Here is a 13,662-nt window from a genome sequence, read left to right as displayed (position 1 = left end):
CGACGCAATTTGAGTGTTCCATCGTCATTAGGTAACCCTGAACGTTACAATTAACTATTATTTTTGCGTCGGATTCGAAAATCTAGACTCACAGGAGACGGACCAAATGGTGCCCGGGGCAGCAATATCCCCTTGGAGACAAGTCGGCTGGAGGACGATGTACTGAATCTCGACGCAATTTGAGTGTTCTATCGTCTTTAGGAGGCGCTGAACGTTATATTTCAATATCATTTTTGCGTCGGATTCGAAAATCTAGACTCACAGGAGAAGGATCATATGGTGCCCGGGACAACAATATCCCCTTGGAAACAAGTCGGCTGGAGTCCGATGTATTGAATCTCGACGCAATTTGAGTGTTCCATCGTCTTTAGGTGGCCCTGAACGTTACAATGAACTATCAGTTTTGCGACGGGTTCGAAAATCTAGACTCACAGATGAACGATCAAAAGGTGCCCGAGGCAGCAATTGACCCTTGGAGACAAGACGGATGGAGGACGATGTATTGGATCGCGATGCAATTTGAGTGTTCCGTCGTCATTAGGAGGCCCTGATTGTTACAGTTAACTATCTGTTTTTCATCAGATTCGAAAATCTAGACTCACTGGAGACGGACCATAAGCTGCCCGAGGCAGCAAAATACTCTTGGAGACCAGTCCGCTGGGTGACGATGTATTGAATCGCGACGCAATTTGAGTGCTCCATCGTCATTAGGAGGCCCTGAACATTACAATTAACTATCAGTTTTGCGTCGGATTCGAAAATGTAGAATCACCGGAGACGGACCATGCGGTGCCCGAGGCAGCGGCATCCCCTTGGAGACAAGTCGGCTGGAAGACGATTTAGAGAATCTCGACGCAATTTGAGTGTTCCATCGTAATTAGGAGGCCCAGAACTTTACATTTAACTATCAGTTATGTGTCGGATTCGAAAATCTAGACTCACAGTAGAACGACCACAAGGTGCCCGAGGCAGTAATAGACATTTGGAGACAAGTCGGCTGGAGGCCGATGTATTGAATCTCGACGCAATTTGAGTGTTCCATCGTCATTAGGAGGCCCTAAACGTTACAATTAACTATCTGTTTCGCGTCGGATTCGAAAATCTAGACTCACAGGAGACGGACCATAAGGTGCCCGAGGCAGCAATATCCCCTTGGAGACAAGTCGGCTGGAAGACGATGTATTGAATCTCGACGGAATTTAAGTGTCCTATCGTCATTAGGAGGTGCTGAACGTTACAATTCACTATCATTTTTGCGTCGCATTCGAAAAACTAGGCTCCCAGGAGAGGGATCATATGCTGCCCGAGACAGCAATATCCCCTTTGAAACAAGACGGCTGTAGGCCAAAGTATTGAATCTCGACGCAATTTGAGTGTTCCATCGTCATTAGGTGGCCCTGAACGTTACAATTAACTATCATTTTTGCGTCGAGTTTGAAAATCTAGACTCACAGGAGAACGATCATAAGGTGCCGAGGCAGCGATATCCCCTTGGTGACAAGTCGGCTGGAGGACGATGTATTGAAGCTCAACGCAATTTGAGTGTTCCATCGTCATTAGGAGGCCCTGAATGTTACAATTATCTTTCAGTTTTTCGTCGGATTCCAAAATCTAGACTCACTGGAGACGGTCCATAAGGTGCCCGAGGCAGCAATATCATCTTGGAGACCAGTCCGCTGGGGGACGATGTATTGAATCGCGACGCAATTTGAGTGCTCCATCGTCATTAGGAGGCCCTGAACGTTACAATTAACTATTAGTTTCGCGTCGGATTCGAAAATCTAGACTCACAGGAGACGGACCATATGGTGCCCGAGGCAGCAATATCCCCTTGGAGACAAGTCGGCTGGAGGACGATGTATTGAATCTCGACGGAATTTGAGTGTTCTATCGTCATTAGGAGGCGCTGAACGTTACAATTCACTATCATTTTTGCGTCGCATTCGAAAATCTAGACTCACAGGAGAACGATCAGAAGGTGCCGAGGCAGCAATATCCCCTTGGAAACGAGTCGGTTGTAGGCCGATGAATTGAATCTCGACGCAATTTGAGTGCTCCATCGTCATTAGGAGGCGCTGAACGTTACAATTCACTATCATTTTTGCGTCGCATTCGAAAATCTAGACTCACAGGAGAACGACCATAAGGTGTCCGAGTCAGCAATAGACTCTTGGAGACAAGTCGGCTGAAGGACGATGTATTGAATCTCAACGCAATTTGAATGTTCCATCGTCTTTAGGAGGCACTTTCGCGTCGGATTCGAAAATCTAGACTCACAGGAGAGGGACCATATGGTGCCCGAGGCAGCAATATCCCCTTGGAGACAAGTCGGCTGGTGGCCGTTGTATTGAATCTCGACGCAATTTGAGTGTTCCATCGTCATTAGGAGGCCCTGAACGTAACTATTAACTATCAGTTTTGCGTCGAATTCGAAAATCTAGACTCACAGGAGAACGACCAGAAAGTGCCCGAGGAGTAATAAATCCTTGGAGACCAGTCCGCTGGGGGACGATGTATTGAATCGCGACGCAATTTGAGTGCTCCATCGTCATTAGGAGGCCATGAAGGTTACAATTAACTATCAGTTTTTCGTCGGATGCGGAAATGTAGAATCACCGGAGACGGACCATGTGGTGCCCAGGCAGCGATATCCACTTGGAGACAACCCGGCTGGAAGACGATTTAGTGAATCTCGACGCAATTTGAGTCTTCGATCGTCAAGAGGTGGCCCTGAACGTTATAATTGACTATCAGTTATGCGTCGGATTCGAAAATCTAGACTCACAGGAGAACGACCATAAGGTGCCCGAGGCAGCAATAGACCCTAGAAGACAAGTCGGCTGGAGGTCGATGTATTGAATCTCGACGCTATTTGAGTTTTCGATCGTCATTAGGAGGTGCTGAACTTTACAATTCACTATCATTTTTGCGTCGCATTCGAAAATCTAGACTCACAGGAGAAGGATTATATGGTGCCCGAGACAGTAATATCCCCTTTGAAACAAGTCGGCTGTAGGCCGATGTATTGAGTCTCGACTCAATTTGAGTGTTCCATCGTCATTAGGTGGCCCTGAACGTTAGAATTAACTATCATTTTTGCGTCGGATTCGAAAATCTAGACTCACAGGAGAACGATCATAAGGTGCCGAGGCAGCAATATCCCCTTAGAGACAAGTCGGCTGGAGGACGATGTATTGAATCTCAACTCAATTTGAGTGTTCCATCGTCATTAGGAGGCCCTGAATGTTACAATTAACTTTCAGTTTTTCGTCGGATTCCAAAACCTAGACTCACTGGAGACGGACCATAAGGTGCCCGAGGCAGCAATATCCTCTTGGAGACCAGTCCGCTGGGGGACGATGTATTGAATCGCGACGCAATTTTAGTGCTCCATCGTCATTAGGAGGCCCTGAACGATACAATTAACTATCAGTTTTGCGTCGGATTCGAAAATGTAGAATCAGCAGAGACGGACAATGTGGTGCCCGAGGCAGCCATATCCCCTTGGAGACAAGTCGGCTGGAAGACGATTTAGTAAATCTCGACGCAATTTGAGTGTTCCATCATCATTAGGAGGCCCTGAACGTTACAATTAACTATCACTTTCGCGTCGGATTCGAAAATCTAGACTCACAGGAGACGGAACATGTGGTGCCCCAGGCAGCAATATCCCCTTGGAGACAAGTCGGCTGGAGGCCAATGTATTGAATCTCGACGCTATTTAAGTGTTCCATCGTCATTAGGTGGCTCTGAACATTACAATGAACTATCAGTTTTGCGTCGGATTCGAAAATCAAGCCTCACAGGGAGAACGACCATAAGGTGTCCGAGGCAGCAATAGACTCTTGGAGACAAGTCGGCTGAAGGACGATGTATTGAATCACAACGCAATTTGATTGTTCCATCGTCATTAGGAGTCCCTGAACGTTACAATTAACTATCACTTTCGCGTCGGATTCGAAAATCTAGACTCACAGGGGACCTACCATATGGTGCCCGAGGCAGCAATATCCCCTTGGAGACAAGTCGACTGGAGGACGATGTATTGAATCCCGACGCAATTTGAGTGTTCCATCGTCTTTAAGAGGCCCTGAACATTACAATTAACTATCAGTTATGTGTCGGATTCGAAAATCAGGACTCACAGGAGAACGACCACAAGGTGCCCGAGGCAGCAACATACATTTGGAGACAAGTCGGCTGGAGGACGATGTATTGAATCTCGACGCAATTTGGGTGTTCCCATCGTCATTAGGAGGCGCTGGAACGTTGCAATTAACTATCAGTTATGCGTCGGATTCGAAAATCTAGACCCACAGGAGATCGACCATAAGGTGCAGGAGGCAGCAATAGACCCTTGAGACAAGTCGGCTGGAAGCTGATGTATTGAATCTCGACGCAATTTGAGTGTTCCATCGTCATTAGGAGGGCCTAAACGTTACAATTAACTATCAGTCTCGCGTCGGGTCCGAAAATCTAGACTCACAGGAGACGGACAACGTGGAACCCGAGGCAGCAAGATCCCCTTGTAGACAAGTCGGCTGGAGGTCGATGTATTGACTCTCTACGCAATTTGAGTGTTCCATCGTCATTAGGAGGCGCTGAACGTTACAATTAACTATCATTTTTGCGTCGGATTGAAAATCTAGACTCACAGGAGACGGACCACTTGGAGCCCGAGGCAGCAATATCCCCTTGGAGACAAGTCGGCTGGAGACCGATGTATTGACTCTCGACGCAATTTGAGTGTTCCATCGTCATTAGGAGGCCCTTAACGTAACAGTTAACTATCAGTTTTGCGTCGAGTTCGAAAATCTAGTCTCACAGGAGAGCGACAATAAGGTGCCCGAGGCAGCAATAGACCCTTGGAGACAAGTCGACTGAAGGACGATGTATTGAATCTCGACGCAATTTGAGTGTTCCATCGTCATTGGGAGGCCCTGAACGTTACAATTAACTATCACTTTCGCGTCCGATTCGAAAATCTAGACTCACAGTAGACGGACCATATGGTTCCCGAGGCAGCAATATCCCCTTGGAGCCAAGTCTGCTGGAGGACGATGTATTGAATCTCGACGCAATTTGAGTGTTCTATCGTCGTTAGGAGGCCGCTGAACGTTACAACTCACTATCAGTTTTGCGTCGGATTCGAAAATGTAGAATCACCGGAGACGGACCATGTGGTGCCCGAGGCAGCGATATTCCCTTGGAGACAAGTCGGCTGGAAGACGATTTAGTGAATCTCGATGCAATTTGAGTGTTCCATCGTCATTAGGAGGCCCTGAACGTAATAATTAACTACCAGTTTTGCGTCGGATTCGAAAATCTAGACTCACAGGAGAACGAAAATAAGGTGTCCGAGACAGCAATATCCCCTTGGAGATAAGTCGGCTGAAGGACGATGTATTGAATCTCAACGCAATTTGAGTGTTCCATCGTCGTTAGGAGGCACTTTCGCGTCGGATTCGAAAATCTAGACTCACAGGAGACGGGCCATATGGTGCCCGAGGCAGCAATATACCCTCGGAGACAAGTCTGCTGGAGGACGATGTATTGAATCTCGACGCAATTTGAGTGTTCTATCGTCATTAGGAGGCGCTGAACGGTACAATTCACTATCATTTTTGCGACGCATTCGAAAATCTAGACTCACAGCAGAACATTCATAAGGTGCCGAGGCAACATTATCACCTTGGAGACAAGTCGGCTGGAGGACGATGTATTGAATCTCATCGCAATTTGAGTGCTCCATCGTCATTAGGAGGCCCTGAACGTTACAAATAACTATCAGTTTTGCGTCGGATTCGAAAATGTAGGATCACCGGAGACGGACCATGTGGTGCCCGAGGCAGCGATATTCCCTTGGAGACAAGTCGGCTGGAAGGCGATTTAGTGAATCTCGACGCAATTTGAGTGTTCCATCGTCATTTACAGCCCCTGAACGTTACAACTAACAATCAGTTTTGCGTCAGATTCGAATATCTAGACTCACTGGAGACGGACCATAAGGCGCCCGAGGCAGCAATAACCCCTTGGAAACAAGTCGGCTTTAGGAAGATGTATTGAATCTCGACGCAATTTGAGTGTTCTATCGTCATTTGGAGGCGCTAAACGTTACAATTAACTATCACTTTCGCATCGGATTCGAAAATCTAGACTCACAGGAGACGGACCATATGGTGCCCGAGGCAGCAATATCCCATAGGAGACAAGTCTGCTGGAGGACTATGTATTGAATCTCGACGCAATTTGAGTGTTCTATCGTCGTTAGGAGGCCCTGAACGTTAGAAATAACTATCACTTTTGCGTCGGATTCGAAAATGTAGGATCACCGGAGACGGACCATGTGGTGCCCGAGGCAACGATATCCCCTTGGAGACAAGTCGGCTGGAAGACGATTTAGTGAATCTCGATGCAATTTGAGTGTTCCATCGTCATTAGGAGGCCCTGAACGGTATAATTAACTACCACTTTTGCGTCGGTTTCGAAAATCTAGACTCACAGGAGTACGACCATAAGGTGTCCGAGGCAGCAATATCCCCTTGGAGACAAGTCGGCTGAAGGACGATGTATTGAATCTCAACGCAATTTGAGTGTTCCATCGTCGTTAGGCGGCACTTTCGCGTCGGATTCGAAAATCTAGACTCACAGGAGACGGGCCATATGGTGCCCGAGGCAGCAATATACCCTTGGAGACAAGTCGGCTGGAAGACGATGTATTGAATCTCGACGAAATTTGAGTGTTCTATCTTCATTAGGAATCGCTGAACGTTACAATTCACTATCATTTTTGCGTCGGATTCGAAAATCTAGACTCACAGGAAACGGATCATATGGTGCCGGAGACAGCGATATCCCCTTGGAAACGAGTCAGTTGTAGGCCGATGTATTGAATCGTGACGCAATTTGAGTGTTCCATCGTCATTAGGTGGCCCTGAACGTTACAATTAACTATCAGTTTTGCGTCGTGTTCGAAAAAGTAGACTCACAGGCGAACGATCATAAGGTGCCCGAGGTAGCAATATCCCCTTGGAGACAAGTCGGCTGGAGGACGATGTGTTGAATCTCGACGCAATTTGAATGATCTATCGTCATTAGGAGGCGCTGAACGTTATATTTCTTTATCATTTTTGCGTCGGATTCGAAAATCTAGACTCACAGGAGAAGGATCATATGGTGCCCGAGACAGCAATATCCCCTTGTAAATAAGTCGGCTGGAGACCGATGTATTGAATCTCGATGCAATTTGAGTGTTCCATCGTCATTAGGTGGCCCTGAACGTTACAATGAACTATCAGTTTTGCGTTGGGTTCGAAAATCTAGACTCACAGATGAACGATCATAAAGTGCCCGAGGCAGCAATAGACCCTTGGAGACAAGTCGGCTGGAGGACGATGTATTGGATCGCGACGCAATTTGAGTGTTCCATCGTCATTAGGAGGCCCTGAACGTTACTATTAACTATCAGTTTTTCGTCAGATTCGAAAATCTAGACTCACTGGAGACGGACCATAAGGTGCCCGATGCAGCAATATACTCTCGGAGACCAGTCCGCTGGGGGACGATGTATTGAATTGCGACGCAATTTGAGTGCTCCATCGTCATTAGGAGGCCCTGAACTTTACAATTAACTATCAGTTGTGTGTCGGATTCGAAAATCTAGACTCACAGGAGAACGACCAAAAGGTGCCCGAGGCAGCATTAGACATTTGGAGACAAGTCGGCTGGAGGCCGATGTATTGAATCTCGACGCAATTTGAGTGTTCCATCGTCATTAGGAGGCCCTAAACGTTACAATTAACTATCAGTTTCGCGTCGGATTCGAAAATCTAGACTCACAGGAGACGGACCACATGGAGCCCGAGGCAGCAATATCCCCTTGTAGACAAGTCGGCTGGAGGTCGATGTATTGACTCTCGACGCAATTTGAGTGGTCCACCGTCATTAGGAGGCGCTGAACATTACAATTAACTATCATTTTTGCGTCGGATTCGAAAATCTAGACTCACAGGAGACGGACCATATGGTGCCCGAGGCAGCCTAATCCCCTTGGAGACAAGTCGGCTGGAGGCCGGTGTATTGAATCTCGACGCAATGTGAGTGTTCCATCGTCACTAGGAGGCCCTGAACCTAACAGTTAACTATGAGTTTTGCGTCGAATTCGAAATTCTTGACTCACAGGAGAACGACCATAAGGTGCCCGAGGCAGCAATAGAACCTTGAGACAAGTCGGCTGAAGGACGATGTATTGAATCCTGACGCAATTTGAGTGTTCCATCGTCATTAGGAGGCCCTGAACGTTACAATTAACTATCATTTTCGCGTCGGATTCGAAAATCTAGACTCACAGGAGACGGATCATATGGTGCCGGAGACAGCGATATCCCCTTGGAAACGAGTCAGTTGTAGGCCGATGTATTGAATCTTGAAGCAATGTGAGTGTTCCATCGTCATTAGGTGGCCCTGAACGTTACAATTAACTATCAGTTTTCGTCGGATTCGAAAATCTAGACTCACTGGAGACGGACCATTATGTGCCCGAGGCAGCAATATCCTCTTGGAGACCAGTCCGCTGGAGGACGATGTATTGAATCTCGAAGCAATTTGAGTGTTCTATCGTCGTTAGGAGGCGCTGAACGTTACAACTCACTATCAGTTTTGCGTCGGATTCGAAAATGTAGAATCACCGGAGACGGTCCATGTGGTGCCCGAGGCAGCAATTTACCCTTGGAGACAAGTCGGCTGGAAGACGATTTAGTGAATCTCGATGCAATTTGAGTGTTCCATCGTCATTAGGAGGCCCTGAACGTTATATTTAACTACCAGTTTTGCGTCGGATTCGAAAATCTAGACTCACAGGAGAACGAAAATAAGGTGTCCGAGGCAGCAATATCCCCTTGGAGATAAGTCGGCTGAAGGACGATGTATTGAATCTCAACGCAATTTGAGTGTTCCATCGTCGTTAGGAGGCACTTTCGCGTCGGATTCGAAAATCTAGACTGACAGGTGACGGGCCATATGGTGCCCGAGGCAGCAATATACCCTTGGAGACAAGTCGGCTGGAAGACGATGTATTGAATCTCGACGAAATTTGAGTGTTCTATCTTCATTAGGAATCGCTGAACGTTACAATTCACTATCATTTTTGCGTCGGATTCGAAAATCTAGACTCACAGGAGACGGATCATATGGTGCCGGAGACAGCGATATCCCCTTTTAAACGAGTCAGTTGTAGGCCGATGTATTGAATCGTGACGCAATTTGAGTGTTCCATCGTCATTAGGTGGCCCTGAACGTTACAATTAACTATCAGTTTTGCGTCGTGTTCGAAATAGTAGACTCACAGGAGAACGATCATAAGGTGCCCGAGGTAGCAATATCCCATTGGAGACAAGTCGGCTGGCGGACGATGTATTGAATCTCGACGCAATTTGAGTGATCTATCGTCATTAGGAGGCGCTGAACGTTATATTTCTTTATCATTTTTGCGTCGGATTCGAAAATCTAGACTCACAGGAGAAGGATCATATGGTGCCCGAGACAGCAATATCCCCTTGGAAATAAGTCGGCTGGAGGCCGATGTATTGAATCTCGACGCAATTTGAGTGTTCCATCGTCATTAGGTGGCCCTGAACGTTACAATGAACTATCAGTTTTGCGTTGGGTTCGAAAATCTAGACTCACAGATGAAAGATCATAAAGTGCCCGAGGCAGCAATAGACCCTTGGAGACAAGTCGGCTGGAGGACGATGTATTGGATCGCGACGCAATTTGAGTGTTCCATCGTCATTAGGAGGCCCTGAACGTTACAATTAACTATCAGTTTTTCGTCAGATTCGAAAATCTAAACTCACTGGAGACGGACCATAAGGTGCCCGATGCAGCAATATACTCTCGGAGACCAGTCCGCTGGGGGACGATGTATTGAATTGCGACGCAATTTGAGTGCTCCATCGTCATTAGGAGGCCCTCAACTTTACAATTAACTATCAGTTGTGTGTCGGATTCGAAAATCTAGACTCACAGGAGAACGACCACAAGGTGCCCGAGGCAGCATTAGACATTTGGGGACAAGTCGGCTGGAGGCCGATGTATTGAATCTCGACGCAATTTGAGTGTTCCATCGTCATTAGGAGGCCCTAAACGTTACAATTAACTATCAGTTTCGCGTCGGATTCGAAAATCTAGACTCACAGGAGTCGGACCACATGGAGCCCGAGGCAGCAATATCCCCTTGTAGACAAGTCGGCTGGAGGTCGATGTATTGACTCTCGACGCAATTTGAGTGGTCCATCGTCATTAGGAGGCGCTGAACATTACAATTAACTATCATTTTTGCGTCGGATTCGAAAATCTAGACTCACAGGAGACGGACCATATGGTGCCCGAGGCAGCCTAATCCCCTTGGAGACAAGTCGGCTGGAGGCCGGTGTATTGAATCTCGACGCAATGTGAGTGTTCCATCGTCACTAGGAGGCCCTGAACGTAACAGTTAACTATGAGTTTTGCGTCGAATTCGAAATTCTTGACTCACAGGAGAACGACCATAAGGTGCCCGAGGCAGCAATAGAACCTTGAGACAAGTCGGCTGAAGGACGATGTATTGAATCCTGACGCAATTTGAGTGTTCCATCGTCATTAGGAGGCCCTGAACGTTACAATTAACTATCAGTTTCGCGTCGGATTCGAAAATCTAGACTCACAGGAGACGGACCATATAGTGCCGGAGGCAGCAATATCCCCTTGCAGACAAGTCGGCTGGAGGACGATGTATTGAATCTCTACGCAATTTGAGTGTTTTATCGTCATTAGGAGGCGCTGAGCGTTACAATTAGCTATCAGTTATGCGTCGGATTCGAAAATCTAGGCTCACAGGAGAATGACAACAAGGTGCCCGAGGCAGCAATAGACTTTTGGAGACAAGTCTGCTAGAGGCCGATGTATTGAATCTCGACGCAGTTTGAGTGTTCCATCGTCATTATGAGGCGCTGTACGTTGCAAATTACTATCAGTTATGCTTCGGATTCGAACATCTAGACTCACAGGAGATCGACCATAAGGTGCCCAAGGCAGCAATAGACCCTTGTAGACGAGTCGGCTGGAGGCTGATGTATTGAATCTCGACGCAATTTGAGTGTTCCATCGTCATTAGAAGGCCCTAAACGTTACAATTAACTATCAGGTTCGCGTTGGATTCGAAAATCTAGACTCACAGGGGACGGACCACGTGGAGCCCGAGGCAGCAATATCCCCTTGTAGACAAGACGGCTGGAGGTCGATGTATTGACTCTCGTCGCAATTTGAGTGTTCCTTCGACATTAGGAGGCGCTGAACGTTGCAAATAACTATCAGTTTTGCGTCGAATTCTAAAATCTTGACTCACTGGAGAACGACCATAAGGTGCCCGAGACAGCAATTTCCCCTTGGAAAGAAGTCGGCTGTAGGCCGATGTATTGAATCTCAACGCAATTTGAGTGTGTCATCGTCATAAGGTGGCAATGAACGTTACAATTAACAATCAGTTTTGCGTCGGGTACGAAAATCTAGACTCACAGATGAACGGTCATAAGGTGTGTGAGGCAGCAATAGACCCTTGGAGACAAGTCGGCTGGAGGACGACGTATTGAATCTCGACGCAATTTGAGTGTTCTATCGTCATTAGTAGGCGCTGTACGTTACAATTAACTATGAGTTTCGCGTCGGAACGAAAATCTAGCTCACTGGAGACGGACCATAAGGTGCCCTAGGCAGCAATATCCTCTTGGAGACCAGTCCGCTGGGGGACGATGTATTGAATTGCGACGCAATTAGAGTGCTCAATCGTCATTAGGAGGCCCTGAACGTTCCAATTAACTATCAGTATTGCGTCGGATTCGTAAATGTAGAATCACCGGAGGCAGAACATGTGGTGCCCGAGGCAGCGATATCCCCTTTGAGACAAGTCGGCTGGAAGACGATTTAGTGAATCTCGACGCAATTTGAGTGTTCTATCGTCATTAGTAAGCGCTGTACTTTACAATTAACTATGAGTTTCGCGTCGGAACGAAAATCTAGCTCACTGGAGACGGACCATAAGGAGCCCTAGGCAGCAATATACTCTAGGAGACAAGTCCACTGAAGGACGCTGTATTGAATCTAAACCCAATTTGAGTGTTCCATTGTCATTAGGAGGCCCTGAACGTTACAATTAACTATCACTTTCGCGTCGGATTCAAAAATCTAGACTCACAGGAGACGGACCATATGGTGCCCGAGGCAGCATTATCCCCTTGGAAACAAGTCAGCTGGAGGACGATGTATTGAATCTCGACGCAATTTGAGTTTTCCATCATCATTAGGAGGCGCTGAGCGTTACAAATAACTATCAGTTATGCGTCGGGTTCGAAAACCTAGACTCACAGGAGAACGACCATAAGGTGCCCGAGGCAGCAATAGACCCTTGGAGACAAGTCGGCTGGAGGACGACGTATTGAATCTCGACGCAATTTGAGTGTTCTATCGTCATTAGGAGGCGCTGAACGTTACAATTAACTATCAGCTATGCGTCGGATTCTAAAATCTAGACTCACAGGGGAACAACCATAAGGTGCCCCAGGCAGCAATAAACCCAAGGAGACAAATCGGATGAATGCCGGTGTTTTGAATCCCGACGCAATTTGAGTGTTCCATCGTCATTAGAAAGCCCTGAACGTTACAAGTAATAATCAGTTTCGCGTCGGTTTCGAAAACCTAGACTCACAGGAGAACGACCATAAGGTGCCCGAGGCAGCAATAGACCCTTGGAGACAAGTCGGCTGGAGGACGACGTATTGAATCTCGACGCAATTTGAGTGTTCTATCGTCATTAGGAGGCCCTAACCGTTACAATTAACTATCAGCTTCGCGTCGGATTCGAAAATCTAGACTCACAGGGGACGGACCACATGGAGCCCGATGCAGCAAAATCCCCTTATAGAGAAGTCGACTGAAGGACGATGTATTGAACCTCGACGCAATTTCAGTGTTCCATCGTCATTAGGAGGCACTGAACGTTACAATTAACAATCAGCTTCGCGTCGGATTTGAAATTCTAGACTCACAGGAAACGGACCACATGGTGACCGAGGCAGCAATATCCCCTTGGAGACAAGTCGGCTGGAGGACGATGTATTGAATCTCGACGCAATTTGAGTGTTCCATCGTTATTAGGAGGCCCTGAACATTACATTTAACTATCAGTTTTGCGTCGGATTCTAAAATCTAGACTCACAGGGCAACAACCATTAGGTGCCCGAGGCAGCAATAAACCCTTGGAGACAAAACGGATGAATGCCGATGTATTGAATCTCGACGCAATTTGAGTGTTCCATCGTTATTAGGAAGCCCTGAACGTTACAATTAACAATCAGTTTCGCGTCGGACTCGAAAATCTAGAGTCACAGGAGGGCGACCATAAGGAGCCGGAGGCAGCATAACCCCATGGAGACAAGTCGGCTGGAGGACGTTGTATTGACTCTTGACTCATTTGAGTGTTCCATCGTCATTAGGAGGCGCTGAACGTTACAATTAACTATCATTTTAGCGTCGGACTCGAAAATCTAGACTCACAGGAGAAGGATCATATGGTACCCGGGACAGCAATATCCCTATGGAGACAAGTCGGCTGGAGGCCGCTGTATTGAA

Source organism: Schistocerca americana, chromosome 4, assembly GCF_021461395.2.
Source record: "Schistocerca americana isolate TAMUIC-IGC-003095 chromosome 4, iqSchAmer2.1, whole genome shotgun sequence".
NCBI classification, from domain to species: domain Eukaryota; kingdom Metazoa; phylum Arthropoda; class Insecta; order Orthoptera; family Acrididae; genus Schistocerca; species Schistocerca americana.
Note: the sequence above shows the minus strand (reverse complement) of the source record.